Source organism: Equus asinus, chromosome 12 (assembly GCF_041296235.1).
Source record: "Equus asinus isolate D_3611 breed Donkey chromosome 12, EquAss-T2T_v2, whole genome shotgun sequence".
Lineage (NCBI taxonomy): Eukaryota > Metazoa > Chordata > Mammalia > Perissodactyla > Equidae > Equus > Equus asinus.
Window position 1 is genome coordinate 18,800,062 of NC_091801.1, and position 15,601 is coordinate 18,815,662.

The window sequence follows — 15,601 nt, forward strand, 5'->3', positions numbered from 1 at the left end:
CCCAACAAATGTCTGTTGAAGGCCTTTCATGCCCAAGTTACTGTGCTGGGTATCAGTAATACAATGGTTAGTAAAAATAGGTTCAGTTGATGTTATTATCATTCTAGTCTAGTATATTGGGCTTGAAACTATGACATCATCCTTGACTTTTCTCTTCCTGTTTCCAAATTTACTCAGGCAGAAATTCCTGTTAAATGTATCTTCATTTTGTACCCTTTCCAGTCCCACTGCTATGGCCTTACGCCTAGACTGGGTCTCTTCCAGCTGCTTCTGTAGATCTTCTGTCCACTCTGTTCTCTGCCACTGGCTTCCAGCTGGATGTGGCCAGCAGGAAGCAGTGACAGAAGATCAGAGGGTGTGAAGAGGGTACGGTGAGGGCACATATGCCACCAGCCCTCTGCAGATTGCCGTGGGTTGGCTGGTTCGTCTGGAAGTGATAGCTCCAGTCAGGCAGCCCTCTCCAGAGTGGCAGCCACCCTCTCCTGGCTCCTCTGGTTCCTGCAGGCCTGGGGGTGGTTGTGGCTCTCGTCGTTGTACCACTCTTCTTTTCGAGTTTCCTAAAACCATGCCCACAACTTTGTAATATTCCCTTTGTTGATCTTTCTTGAATTACCCAGCTTGACTGCTCCCTGTTTCCTGCAGGCCCTTGGCTGATCCCAGGGAGCTACCCCAGGAGCGTTCTAACAGTTTCCTGCCGCCTTTCTCTCTTCAGGCCAGTCCTGAAGATTTATCTCCCACAGATCTGGCCAAATCACTCTTCTCCTCAAACACTCCCTTCTCTACCTAACAAAATACTGATTGTTCTTGATGTTGGGTGTTCATGATCTGGCCTCAAACACCTCTTGTTACTCACATGGCATGATGGTTTTATGCTTGTTTTCCAAATATTTCTTCCCCACTCCTATTTTCCATCTAAGTTTTCTCTCTAGAACCTTAAGAATATTCCTCAAGAAAGGCAAAAATGAGGTGCAGGACAGAAAAAGCAACAATTATATTTTTGTAGCAACTGTTGGAAATTTTCCGTTAACAAAAGAGAACCTATAGGGAGATCCGCACCCCCCCTCACCCCCAAGTAGGGTACAGACATGAAAGGAATACCTTTCATGTTCTTTCAAAGCACACTTTGGTCAGTAAAACACATTTGTAAGCAATGTCTTTCTTTATTGTTTGGATACTGCATTAACTTAGATTTACTTTCTAAATGTTAAAGAACGTATGCCCCTTTTTGGTAGTGAAAATTATTAGGGATGATTCAACCATTCTTCAGTCCTGCTGTGAACACAGTTATTTTGAGTATTTTTTCTGGGAAATTCAGTGTGCCAGTAATTTGATAAAAAAGAAAAAGACTCTTAAAATGCTTACATTATTTCCACATGGTTCATTTTTACTGATTTATAATTTTAATTTGGAAGTTCTTGAAGGGAAAATTTAATTTTGAAAATTTCTTATTCATAGACAAAATCTGTCGTCATGTGCGTCAGTTTTAGTCAGAAACCCATACAAAAGATCCATTATTTTTGTTTAAAAAGGAACAAAGAAGGTATAGCATTAAGATTTTATGTAGTTAGTGTAGGTAGAAAAATTACCAAACATTGTGCATTTGCCTAGGAAGTACTTTGGATTTTAGGATAGTAAAAATCATAGTAGCATTTTGGAATTGACCTAAGTTGTTTTGCTCACTGTAAAATACACGCTGGTTTCTGTTTTTCAAAAATTGACAAATGCAGTTTTCTACACGTGCTGAAATCTTACCTGTATGGTAGGTAAGCACCGTTCTTAAAACTTCATCACCAAATCCCAAGGGAATGAAATTGGTATTAGGCTTTAGATTTGACTTCTATAAGGAGTTCAATATGAGAATGAAGGATTGATATAAAAAGGAAAACTGAAGTTCCAGAATTTTAGGGATATTTATATTCAAAGAATACAACAACAGAAAATGTAGATCCATTATTAAATTACATTTTCTATTATATTTTAATTTATGAAGTAAGATTGCAATGAGTAAGAAATCTTTTTGTGTTTTTCTTAATTAATAAATCCGGAACACTTTTTGTAAATAACTTTAGATTTATTGCAGATTAGGCAACTGAGTCCTGAGTACTTTTCGCCTCAGGAAAGCAACTTTGTTGCCACGCAGCCTTCAATTTATCTTTGTAATCATAGACCATGTACAAACATTTATTAATCAAATTTTTCTTCTAAATTTCCCACCTATGCAATATTAAGAATACACAGGAAAGTTACAGCTATGCTGAATAAACATTAATTCTTGGCCCCTCTTAACCAAGAATTATTTCTAAACATTATTAACCCATCATTTTTTAGAATACATCTATGAAAAATAAAAACAATGGATAGAAATCTAAAAATATGACCACATATGTGGTAAATTCTATAACCTACACTTTTCGTTTTCTAGGTGTTTTTACTTGCCAAAGGAAGACAGCAAAGGAAAGAACCTCTTAGTGGCAAGTAGGTGTGTCGCTGTGTTCTTGTCAGCATCCCAGGGTCTCCAAGGGACAGCACCGCAGTCTCGTCTAGCTCCCTGAGCCACTTGGTAATGCACAAGATCCAGTTGCTTGTGGCATGTGTACTTTCCCCCAAGGCCTAAATGGGGCTTATTATTTAGAATGTATAAATAATGTTCCTGGTATTTTCCACTATTTATTTCACTTGCCTCATTATTCAAGATTTAGTGTGAATTTTCTTTTTTTAATGACTTTTTATGACTTTTTATGGTGGGTCCTGGTTTCCTTCTCTGAAAAGCCTGTGGATTTCAAAGGAGATAGTTTAGGTCTCAGGCTTCCATTTATTCATCTGGAAAATGAAGAGGGCCCTTACGATTCATCTCTATGATCCTTTTCTTTTGTTAAAAATCTGTGTTCTTCAGGTGCTCCAATATTATTTTCTGATAAAGTGCTTTCTTTCCTGCTTGTTGATTAAAGTTTTTGACTGATATATCCCATTTTACAAACCTCCCCCGGAGTCAATTATCTCATTTCCTAGGCTGAGTGTATGACTCCACATAGTAAAACTGCTCCCTAAGTGCACAGGAGACTGTGACTACACAAGTGCTCATCAGTTTTTAATAATGTGGATGCTGATTATTGTGTTTTGTAGGTTATTCATGATACTTTTCTTTTTTCTTTGCTTACCATTAAATTACTTTGAGTATTGGAAGGTAGTGTAGAGAATGAGCAAGGTATAGTCCATTTTACTATTTGCTAGTTGTTCTGGAAAATTGTCTTATAGGGAAGAAGATAGAAAATATATTTGTAAATATTTATAAAAGTATTTATATTGGTAAAGTCAGATCTGAGAATGAAAGGTTGGGGATTGGACTGATTTGTGTCTCTCCTGGCCCAAGATCTGGAACTGATGATATTCTTTGGTTATTACAATTATAGAAAAGTTTTAAAGAAAGCTTCAAAGTTAACTCCCTAAAATAATAAAATTAGGGCAGCTTTGTGTTTCCTAGTTTGGTGTTGCTTCAGAGAAAGCTAGTGAGAGAATTTCAGTACAAGGAAGGAAAACAGAATGAAAAATAACGTTGCTGATATGTTTAGTCAGTATCATTCTGAGAATGAGTCTTGGTGATTTCTGGCCTAATTACATGGGTACAAATTCCCCAAGCGATCATCACATCATCTGAAAAATGGGTTAACATTATTTCTCAGTTTTAGAGTTCTGTGAGTCAGAGATAAATTATTCAAACACACTTTTGCAAAGAACCCTAGAGGTGTAGTCAGGAGACAGGTTCTGGCTCCATCTCTGCCACTCCATAGCTGTGTGTGGCTTTGGTAAATCGCTTCACTTCTCTATGAGTTAGTGCCCTTATCTATGAAGTGAGCTTCACTAGCTTCTCTATGTCTTCTAGCTCCATGTGGTATTCTGTGCTTTCATTAAGATGGCCTCAGGAGAAAAGACTGGGTGATGGTGAAACATAGACTACAAGACAGGGATTCTTAATTGGGGTTCCATGGGTGAGCTTCAGAGGGACATGAATACCCTGATGTTTTATGCAAACGTGTGTGTATGCATGTGCGTTTTTATGGATAGAAGATCTTTTTCCCCCCATCAGATTCTCTTAGGGATTTGTGACTCTCTACCCCTCTCCTACAAGCTTAAGAACTACTGTGCTGTAAAAGAGGGAGATCAATGAAGGCTAGAGGGAGTAATTGGTGAAGGCTTTATGAAAGAAGAGGAATGTGGATTGGCCTTGGAGCCTGGGTAGAGTTTGAATAGATGAGATGAGGAAGTTGGGGGTTCCAGTAGATGGTAACAATATGAATAAAGGCATGTAGCCAGTATTTATGGAGCAAATACAGTGTATCAGGCACTTTCTTTATAAAACCTCACAATAGGCCTGGGAGGTAGATAAAATCATTTTATAGATGAGAATGCTGAAGATTGTAAGGGTTAATAACTTGCCTGAGGTCATGCAGTTAGTAAATGGTAGAACCAGGATTTGAACCTTTGTAGTCTAATCCCAATCCAGGTGCGTAATTGCTACACCATAGAGCTTCCTCTCTCTGGTTCATTAATGGTTTGGTTTACCTAGGATAGCTGATTTGTGTTGGGGACAGGTAGGAAATAAGCTTGGCTAGATAGGTAGGGCAGGACCAAATGTGGAATTAAACTTTCAGGATCAGTAAGAATTTGGATTTGATGCCAGAGGCAATAGTTGCCGTGGAAGATTTTAGACCGGTGAAGACATACCCAAAATGATATTTTCTTAATTATATTGTTTAAATCCTCCATGTTCTTTTATCTTCTTGATCTATCAGTTACTGAGAGGTATGTTGAAATCTGCTTTGATTATAGATTTATTAATGTGTAATTCCACTAAATTTTCATTCCATATTTTGATGCTATGTTAGTAAAGAACATGAACATTTAGAATTACTAAATCCTCCTGGTGAATTTTTCTTTTTATCTTTTTATCAAAACAGTGACTATCTTTATCCTTAATAATCCTTTTGTTGGTACTGTAGCTATATTGCTGTTTTTGGTTAGTATTTGTCTGGTTTATCTTTTTCCATCTTTTATTTCCAAACTGTATCTGTCCTTTTGCTTTAGATATGTCTCTTGTAAGCAGTATATAGATGGATTTTGTTGGTGGTTTGTTTTTTTAAATCAAATCTGACAGTCTATGACTTTTAATTAATACATTTAGACTATACTTATTGTGATTACTGACTTGTATTTATTTCTATCTTATTTTATTCTTTCTGTTTATCTGGTATTTTCTATACCTATTTTTGTCTGCTCCTGCATTTTATTAGCTTGATTGAGTTTTATTTCTTTTTTTATTGAGATATAATTGACATATAATATTAGTTTCAGGTATACAATATAGTGATTTTATATTTATATATATTGTAAAATGATCACCACAATATGTCTAGTTAACATCCATCACCACACATAGTTACAATTTTTTTTTCTTGTGATGAGAACTTTTAAGATTTACTCTCTTAGCAAATATACAATAGAGTATTATTAGCTATAGTCACCATGCTATAAATTACATATCCAGGACTTATTTATTTTATAACTGGAAGTTTGTACCTTTTGACCACCTTCATCCATTTCATCTATCCTCTACCACCTGCCTCTGGCAACCACCAATCTGTTCTCTATCAGTTTTTTTATTTTTTTTAAGATTCCACATGTGAGATCATATGTTATTTGTCTTCCTCTATGTGACTGTTTCACTTGGCATAATGACTTCAAGGTCCATCTATGTTGTTGCACATGGTAAGATTGCCTTCTTTTTTATGGCTGAATAATATTCCCTTGTATGTGTATATACCACATTTTCTTTATCCATCATCCATCAGTGGACACTTAGGTTGTTTGTGTGTCATGACTATTGTAAATAATACTGCAGTGAACATGGGGGTGCAGCTATCTTTTTGAATTAGTATTTTCATTTTTTTGGATAAATACCCAGCAGTGGAATTGCTGGATCATATGGTAGTTCTATTTTTATTTTTTTTGAGGAACCTACATCCTGTTTTCTATAGTGGCTGCATCATTTTACATTGTTATCACCTATGCACTAGGGTTCCCTTTTCTCCATATCCTTTCAAACACTTGTTAGTTCTTGTCTTTTTGATAATAGCCATTCCAACAGGTGTGAGGTTCTCATTGTGTTTATGATTTGTATTTCCCTGATGATTAGTGACGTTGAGCACCTTTTCTTGTGCCTATTGGGCATCTGTATGTCTTCTTTGGAAAAATGTCTATTCAGGTACTCTGCCCATTTTTAAATCAGATTCTTTTTTTGCTCTTGAGTTTTATGAGTTCTTTATATATTTTGGATATTAACCCGTTATCAGGTATATGAATTGCAAATATTTTCTTTCATTTGGTAGGTTGCCTTTTAATTTTGTTGGTGATTTCCTTTGCTGTGCAGAAACTTTTTAGTTTGATGTAGTCCCACTTGCTGATTTTTGCTTTTGTTGCCTTTGCTTTTGGTGTCCAATCCAAAAAGTCATTGCCAAGACTGATGTCAAGGAGCTTATTGCCTATGTTTTCTTCTAGGAGTTTTATGGTTTCAGGTCACACATTTAGGTCTTTAATCCATTTTGAGTTCATTTTTTGTTTATGGTGTAAGATAGTGGTCCAGTTTTATTCTTTGAATGTGGCTGCCCATTTTTCCCAACACTGTTTATTGAAGAGACCGTCTTTTCCCCATTGTATCTTCTTGCCTCATTTGTCATAAATTAATTGACCATGTTTATTTCTGGGCTCTCTCTTCTGTTCCCTTGATCTATGTGTCTGTTTTGATTGCTATAGCTTTGTAATGTAGTTTGAAATCAGGAAGTGTGATGCCTTTAGCTTTAGTCTTCTTTTTCAAGATTGTTTTGGCTATTCAAGGTCTTTTATGGTTCCATATAAATTTTAGGATTCCTTGTTCTATTTCTGTGAAAAATGATGTTAGAATTTTGATAGGAATTTGAGTTTTCTTTATTACATTTTAGCTCTCTGCTAGTTTGGAAATTGAGCATTCTGTTTTGATCCTTTTAGGGTGATCCTTCAAATGTTAAAAGCGTAATTGTCTTAAAACTATTCTAAGGTTAAACAACAACTTTACGTTCCTTATATCAAATATATGAATCTTAGGATGCTTTAACTCTGGAAAAGGCCCCCTTTTCCTTAGACAATACTATTTTCCTGAATTTTAGTTCCATTTTGTTTTTATACCCTCCAAATTAATCATCTTAAAAACACTATTGTTTTATATAGTCAAACTTGGCCATATGTATATTTTCTTTGTTTCCCAGTCCTTCTTACATCTCAGCCCACCCTTTGGGGTTCGTTTTTCTTTTTTCTGAAATACATCTTTTAGTAGTTCTTTCAGTAGATTAGTTAGTGGTAAACACTTTTATTCTTTGTACAGCTTTATTTCATTCTCACTCGTGAATGGTAAGTTGGCTGGGTGTAACATTTAGGTTGCCAATTATTTTTCTCTTAGTTCTTTGAAGATATTTTGTTGCAGTTGCTGCTGTCAAGGAATGCTGTCATTTGAATTATTATTCCTATGTGGATAACTTCTGTGTTAGATACAAAGATATACCTCCCAGATCCTCATTCATGGAGAGACTTGCTGTCCAGCTGCAGGAGCATCACATAGCCTCTACTGTCAGCTCTTTCAGGGCCTGCCTCAGCTGCAGAGAGCTGTTTTGCCTGAGATCACATCCTTCCTGGGGCAGTCTGCGTTCTGTGACCAAGAAGGTAGTCATATAAAGGTCTGCATATTTCAGCCCAATGCAGGACACCCTGAAGGATAATTCTTGTCCCTGAGTCCCTGTTGGGTTGACTGAGGCTTTGTCAGCCCACATCACAGTGTGACTTCTTCCTCTGCTCAATCCTGCTTCCACCCCCTTTCTTTTACTGGAGTTGATCCCTAATAAGCACCTTCTCCCCAAAACTCTGTCTCATTGTTTGCTTCTGAAGAATCCAACCTGCATGACTTCTCTCTTCTCTCATTTAAGTTCTTCTTCTCATTGTCTTTGGTCTCTTCAGTTTCACCACAATGTTTCTGAGTGTGGATTTCTTTTTACTTATTATGCTTAAGATTTCTTTCCTGAATTGGATGGTTCATGTCTTTTATTAACTGTAAAACATTCCTAATCATTATAATTTTGAATATTACTTCTGCCACTTTCTGTTTTTCCTTCTTAGAACTACAAATAAATAAATTGGAACTTATACTATTCTCCAAGTTTTAATCCCTCTTTCTTATTTTCTGTTGCATTATCTGTGTGCTGTCTTCAGGGTAATTCCTCAGATCCATTTTCAGTTCACTAATTCTTCCTAGAGCTGTATTTAAACTGCCTTTAAAAACTGTCTGTTGAACTTTGAATGAACACACTATAGTTTTGTTTTGTAGGAAGTCTAGTTGTTTTGTTTTCAAGCCTGTTCTTTTCACATAGTATCTTGTTCTTTTCATACTTCAAGTTCATTTTTTGACTCTTTAATAATTTGGAATATTTATTTTATAGTCTCCATCTGTTAATTCTATTATCTGAAGTTCCTGAGAGTCTAATATTGCCTTTGTTGTGTCTGCTGATTGGGTTTTCTTGTGTTTGGTAAATTTGAATTTTGCGCTAGTCTTCTTATCTGTGGGCATCCTATGTTGTCTGTATGTAGGGCATGTCCTCCCAGAGAAGTTTTGAATTTGCTTCATCATCATCATGGAACCCTTTTTATATTAATAACTTGGTTTGGGGGCTCCTGATCATTTGGGTTCTATAAATCCAAACCCCAAACCCACATGAGAAGGAATCCATAGCTAAAATATAGTAAAAACATTTTTTTTTCACACTTGATCCAGGCCATGTCAGACAAGATTCTTTATTATAATTTCCTTCTGCTAGTAGTTGGATTTTTTTCTCTAGGTTATTCTTTCATCCATGCCCTTCGTAAATCCTCCCTTCTTTGGGCATCTCTGTTTCAATTTCTCACCTCATGTGGACCAAGGCCTTATTCCTTGTGAGCGGTAAAATCAAATCCCTAGGTGACAGAGACCAGTAGTACGCCATCCCTTTCACCCCCCAGGGCTGCTAGCACATCTGCTCTCAAGATGTCCACTCTGGTTTTTAGTTCTTTCTTTGCTTTTGGCTCTTGAGACTATTGTTTCCTTTTCATGAGAGGTCAGTTATGAATTCAAAATTATGTTTGTTCCTTTTTATCCAGTATTTTTGTGTGTTTTGTAGCAGAAATTTCAGGTTATCTGGTCTACAGTATTGTTGGAAATGGAAGTGTGGTGTTTGCCACTTGAAATTAGTGGTGGCATAGCTGATAATGTGTAATATTTGTAAGAATTGTGAAGTATGAAAAGTGATGGGCCAAATACCACTTCCACATAGGAATGCTCCTTGACCATACCATTTAAGAAAAAAGGAGTTAAATCAGGTGGCCAGTCATCCATTTGCTTTGTTTACAGGGATATTCCCAGGTGAAAGAAAAGAAGGCAGGTGATCTGTCTAATCTCCTGGTCAACTGGACATCCAAGTAAATAGACTAATGGTATTTGCCAGGAAGAAGAGCCCTTATCTGCAGAATCTTGTTAATAAGATGTCCCTGGCTAAAGGATTATTTGTAGTAAATAAACTCAGAATGTATGGATACATGTGGCATGGTTACCTGGAGAATGTCATGTAGGCTACACAACTCTCTGGGAGAGAGAATGGGCATGTTTATAATGTAGACATTCCTCCTGCTATGTGAAGTGACCTGTGACTCTCACGTAGAAACCTCATTTATTTTTCTGGGCTAGAGAGTACATGTCTGTTGTGGGGAGGAAGGACGTAGGCAGCTCCCCTGGATGTTCCAGACTTTTTCTTTTGAGTCTCTTGATTACCTATATCCTTGAAATTATTTATAAACTTTCACATTGCATGAAATCCTTGATTTATGATAATCTAATTAGAAAATCTCATTTGTGCTAGCTCACCATCTAAAGAAACCACCCACCTTCACCACATTATCCTGTTTTATTGTCTTTATGGCACTTATTTATTTATTTTTATTGTCTGCTTTGTTTCACTTCCCCAAAGTAAACTCTTTGAAAACAGCAATTTTGTCATGCTCACTGCTGTAGCTCCAGTGCCCGAAACAGTACTTAGAACATTCTAGAATAGTGACAAATATTTGTTGACTAATGCTCAATAAATATCTGTTGAGGGAATAAGATATCATCCTTGCTGTCAAGGATTTTATGGTTTTGTAAGGAAGTTAAAATAAATACATATAAGACAGGAAAATCTGAGGAATCAAGCCACCATGAGACAGTAAAATAGAATGGTTATGAGTTTAGGCTTTGGAGTCATAGACCTTGGGTCACATCCTTGTTCTGCCAATGAGTGTTGTGGACTGAATTGTGTCATTCCCCAAAGTCATATGCTGAAGTCTTACCTCTAGTATCTCAGAATATGATCTTATTTGGAGATAAGGTCTTTATAGGGGTAATTAAATTAAAATTAGAGCCTTAGTGTGGGCCCTAATTCAACATGACTGGTGTCCTTGTAAGAAGAAGAAATTAGGACAGAGATATACACAGAGAGAAGATGATGTGACATGGACAATATGGCCATCTACAAGACAGTGAAAGAGTCCTGGAACAGATCCATCACTCATAGCCTTCAGAAGGAGTCAATCTTGCTGACACCTTGATTTCTGACTTCTAGCCTCCACAGCTATGAGAAAATAAATTTATTCTGTTTGAGCCACCTAGTCTGTGGTACTTTCTTATGGCAGCCCCAGTGAACTAATATACTGACCAGCATAATGAGTATAGTCTTCAATTTTCTCATCTGTGAAATGAAGAAAAATTACAGTATCTTCATGCTCTCTCTTTTTTTTTTAAACTTTTTATTAAGGTTATGATAGTTTACAACCTTGTGAAATTTCAGTTGTACATTATTGTTTGTCAGTCATGTTGTAGGTGCACCCCTTCACCCTTTGTACCCACCCTCCACCCCCCCTTTCCCTTGGTAACCACTAATCTGTTCTGTTTGTCTACATGTTTAACTTCCACTTATGAGTGGAGTCATACAGAGATTGTCTTTCTCTATCTGGCTTATTTCACTTAACATAATTTCCTCAAGGTCCATCCATGTTGTTGTGAATGGGATGATTTTATCCTTTTTATGGCTGAGTAATATTCCATTGTATACATATACCATCTCTTCTTTTTTTTAACTTTTATTGAGTTATTCATAGGTTACAATCTTGTGAAATTTCAGTTGTACATTATTGTTTGTCAGTCGTGTTGTAGGTGCACCCCTTCACCCTTTGTGTCCACCCCGTACCCCACCTTTCCCCTGGTAGCCACTAATCTGTTCTCTTTGTCTACATGTTTAAATTCCTCATATGAGTGGAGTCATACTGAGATTGTCCTTCTCTATCTGGCTTATTTCACTTAACATAATTTCCTCAAGGTCCATCCATGTTGTTGCAAATGGGACAATTTTGTTCTTTTTTACAGCTGAGTAGTAGTCCATTGTATATATATATATACCACATCTTCTTTATCCAATCATCTGTTGATGGGCACTTAGATTGCTTCCACATCTTGGCTATTGTAAATAATGCTGCAATGAACATTGGGGTGCATAGGACTTTTGGAATTGCTGATTTCAAGCTCTTTGGATAGATACCCAGTAGTGGGATAGCTGGGTCATATACCATCTCTTCTTTATCCAGTCATCAGTTGATGGGCACTTAGGTTGCTTCCACATCTTGGCTATTGTAAATAATGCTGCAAAGAACATAGGGGTGCATGGGACTTTTGGAATTGCTGATTTCAAGTTCTTTGGATAGGTTGGGTCATATGGTATTTCTATTTTTAATTTTTTGAGAAATCTCCATACTGTTTTCCATAGTGACTGCACCAGTTTGCATTCCCACCAGCAGTGTATGAGGGTTCCTTTTTCTCAACAACCTCTCCAACATTTGTGACTTTTTGTTTTGGTTATTTTTTCCAGTCTAACAGGTATAAGGTGATATCTTAGTGTAGTTTTGATTTGCATTTCCCTGATGATTAGTGATGATGAGCATCTTTTCATGTGTCTATTGGCCATCCGTGTATCTTCTTTGGGGAAATGTCTTTTCATGTCCCCTGCCCATTTTTTGAACAGATTGTTAGATTTTTTTGTTGTTGAGTTGTGTGAGTTATTTATATAGTATAGAGATTGACCCTTTGTCAGATATGTGACTTGCAAATATTTTTTCCCAATTGGTGGCTTGTTTTTTTGTTTCAATCCTGTTTTCCCTTGCCTTGAAGAAGCTCTTTAGTCTGATGAAGTCCCATTTGTTTATTCTTTCTATTGTTTCTCTTGTCTGAGAAGACATGGTGTCTGAAAAGATCCTTCTGATACTGATGTCAGAGTGTACTGCCTGTATTTTCTTCTAGAAGCCTTATGGTTTCAGGTCTTATCTTTAGGTCTTTGATCCGTTTTGAGTTTATTTTTGTGAATGGTGAAAAAGAATGGTCAATTTTCATTCTTTTACATGTGGCTGTCCAGTTTTCCCAGCACCATTTGTTGAAGAGACTTTCTTTTCTCCCTTGTCTGCTCTCAGCTCCTTTGTCGAAGATTAGCGGTCCATATATGTGTGGTTTTATTTCTGGGCTTTCAATTCTGTTCCGTTGACCTGTGGACCTGTTTTTGTACCAGTACCATGCTGTTTTGATTACTGTAGCTTTGTAGTATGTTTTGAAGTCAAGGATTGTGATGCCTCCAGCTTTGTTCTTTTTTCTCAGGATTGCTTTAGTGATTTGGGTCTTTTGTTTCCCCATATGAATTTTAGGATTCTTTGTTCAATTTCTGTAAAGAATGTCATTGGGATTCTGATTGGGATAGCGTTGAATCTGTAGATTGCTTTAGGTAGTATGGACATTTTAACTATGCTTATTCTTCCAATCCATGTGCATGGAATGTCTTTCCATCTCTTTATGTCGTCATCAATTTCTTTCAGGAAAGTCTTGTAGTTTTCATTGTATAGGTCTCTCACTTCCTTGATTAACTTTACCCCAAGGTAGTTTATTCTTTTTGTTGTGATTACGAATGGGAATGTGTTCTTGAGTTCTTTTTCTGTTAGTTTGTTGTTAGAGCATAGAAACGCTACTGATTTATTTAAGTTGATTTATTACCCTGCAACTTTGCTGTAGCTGTTGATTATTTCTAATAGTTTTCCAATGGATTCTTTGGTGTTTTCTATATATATGATCTGTCGTCTGCAAATAGTGAGAATTTCACTTCTTCATTGGCTGTTTGGATTCCTTTTATTTCTTTTTCCTGCCTAATTCCTCTGGCCAAAACCTTCAGTACTATGTTGAATAAGAGTGGTGAGAGTGGACACCCTTGTCTTGTTCCTGTTCTCAGAGGGATGGCTTTCAGTTTTTGCCCATTGAGTATGATGTTGGCTGTGGGTTTGTCATATATGGCCTTTATTATGTTGAGGTACTTTCTTTCTATACACATTTTATTGAGTGTTTTTTTTTTTTTTTTAAGATTTTACTTTTCCTTTTTCTCCCCAAAGCTCTCTGGTACATAGTTGTGCATTTTTAGTTGTGGCATGTGGGATGCCGCCTCAGCATGGCCTGATAAGTGGTGCCATGTCCACGCCCAGGATTTGAACCAGCAAAACCCTGGGCCGCTGAAGCAGAGCACGTGAACTTAACCACTCGGCCATGGGGCTGACTCCTATTGAGAGTTTTTATAATAAATGGATGTTGGATCTTGTCGAAAGCTTTCTCTGCATCTATTGAGATGATCATGTGATTTTTGTTTCTCATTTTGTTAATGTAGTGTATCACGTTGATTGACTTGTGGATGTTGAACCATCCCTGTGTCCCTGGTATAAATCCCACTTGATTGTGGTGTATGATCTTTTTAATGTATGGCTATATTCGGTTTGCCAGAATTTTGTTGAGGATTTTTGTATCTTTGCTCATCAGTGATATTGACCTGTAGTTTTCCTTCTTTGTGTTGTCCTTGCTTGGTTTGGGGATCAGGGTGATGTTGGCTTCATAGAATGTGTTAGGAAGAGTTCCATCTTCTTCAATTTTCTGGAATAGTTTCAGAAGGATAGGTATTAAATCTTCTTTGAATGTTTGGTAGAATTCACCAGAGAAGCTGTCTGGTCCTGGACTTTTATTTTGGAGAGGTTTTTGATTACTGTTTCAATTTCTTTACTTGTGATTGGTCTATTCAGATTCTCTATTTCTTCCTGCTTCAGTTTTGGGAGGTTGTAAGAGTCTGAGAATTTATCCATTTCTTCTAGGTTGTCCAATTTCTTGGCATATAGTTTTTCATAGTATTCTCTTATAATCTTTTGGATTTCTGTGGTATCTGTTGTAATTTCTCCTCTTCATTTCTAATTTTATTTATTTGAGTCTTCTCTCTTTTTTTCTTAGTGAGCCTGGCTAAGGGTTTGTTAATTTTGTTTATTTTCTCAAAGAACCAACACTTTGTTTCATTGATCCTTTCTACTGTCTTTTTTGTTTCAATTTCAGTTATTTCTGCTCTGAGTTTTATTATTTCACTCCTTCTCCTTACTTTGGGCTTTGTCTGTTCTTCTTTTTCTAGTTCTGTTAGGTGTCATTTGAGATTGCTTATCTGAGATTTTTCTTGTTTATTGAGGTGAGCCTGTAATGCAATGAATTTCCCTCTTAGGACTGCTTTTGCTGCATCCCAAATGAATTGGTATGGCATGTTTTCATTTTCATTTGTCTCCAGATAATATTTGATTTCTTCTTTAATTTCTTCAGTGATCCATTGGTTGTTCAGTAGCATGTTGTTTAATCTCTACATTTTTGCCCCTTTCCCAGCTTTATTCTTGCAGTTGATTTCTAGTTTCATAGCATTATGGTCGGAAAAGATGCTTGATATTATTTCAACCCTCTTGAATTTGTTGAGGCTTGCTTTGTTTCCCAAGATATGGTCTATCCTTGAGAATGTTCCATGCACACTTGAGAAGAATGTGTAACCTGCTCTTTTTGGATGGAATGTTCTATATATATTTATTAAGTCCATCTGGTCTAGTTTTTCATTGAATTCTGCAATTTCCTTGTTGACTTTCTGTCTGGATGATCTATCCATTGGTGTCAGTGGGGTGTTGAGGTCCTCTACTATTATTGTATTGTTGTTGATATCTCCTTTTAGTTTTGTTAATAGTTGCTTTACATACTTTGGTGCTCCTGTGTTGGATGCATATATATTTATAAGTGTTATGTCTTCTTGGTGCAGTGTCCCTTTTATCATTATAAACTACCCCTCTTTGTCTCTCTTTATCTGTTTTGCTTTGAAGCCTACTTTGTCTGATATAAGTATGGCAACTTTTTTTTTATGTTCATTATTAGCTTGGAGTATTGTCTTCCATCCCTTCACTCTGAGTCTGTGTTTGTCTTTGGGGCTGAGGTGTGTTTCCTGGAGGCAGCATATTGTTGGGTCTTGTTCTTTAATCCAGACTAGAGAGTTCAATCCATTTACATTTTGAGTGATTATTGAAATGCAGGGGCCTGATGCTGCCATTTTATTGCTTGTTTTCTAGTTCTCTTGCATTTCCTTTGTTTCTCATCCCA

At 36.6% G+C, this 15,601-nt stretch overlaps 1 long non-coding RNA gene across 1 annotated transcript in view; it reads left to right on the plus strand.

Moving 5' to 3' along the window:
• The first annotated feature begins 2,421 nt into the window (after nucleotides 1-2,421).
• LOC139039890 (uncharacterized) overlaps nucleotides 2,422-15,601 on the plus strand; it is a 95,396-nt gene continuing 82,216 nt past the window's right edge. The window contains exon 1 of the long non-coding RNA XR_011493171.1: nucleotides 2,422-2,560. This is a non-coding gene — a long non-coding RNA (uncharacterized lncRNA). The remainder of the gene's footprint in view (nucleotides 2,561-15,601) is intronic.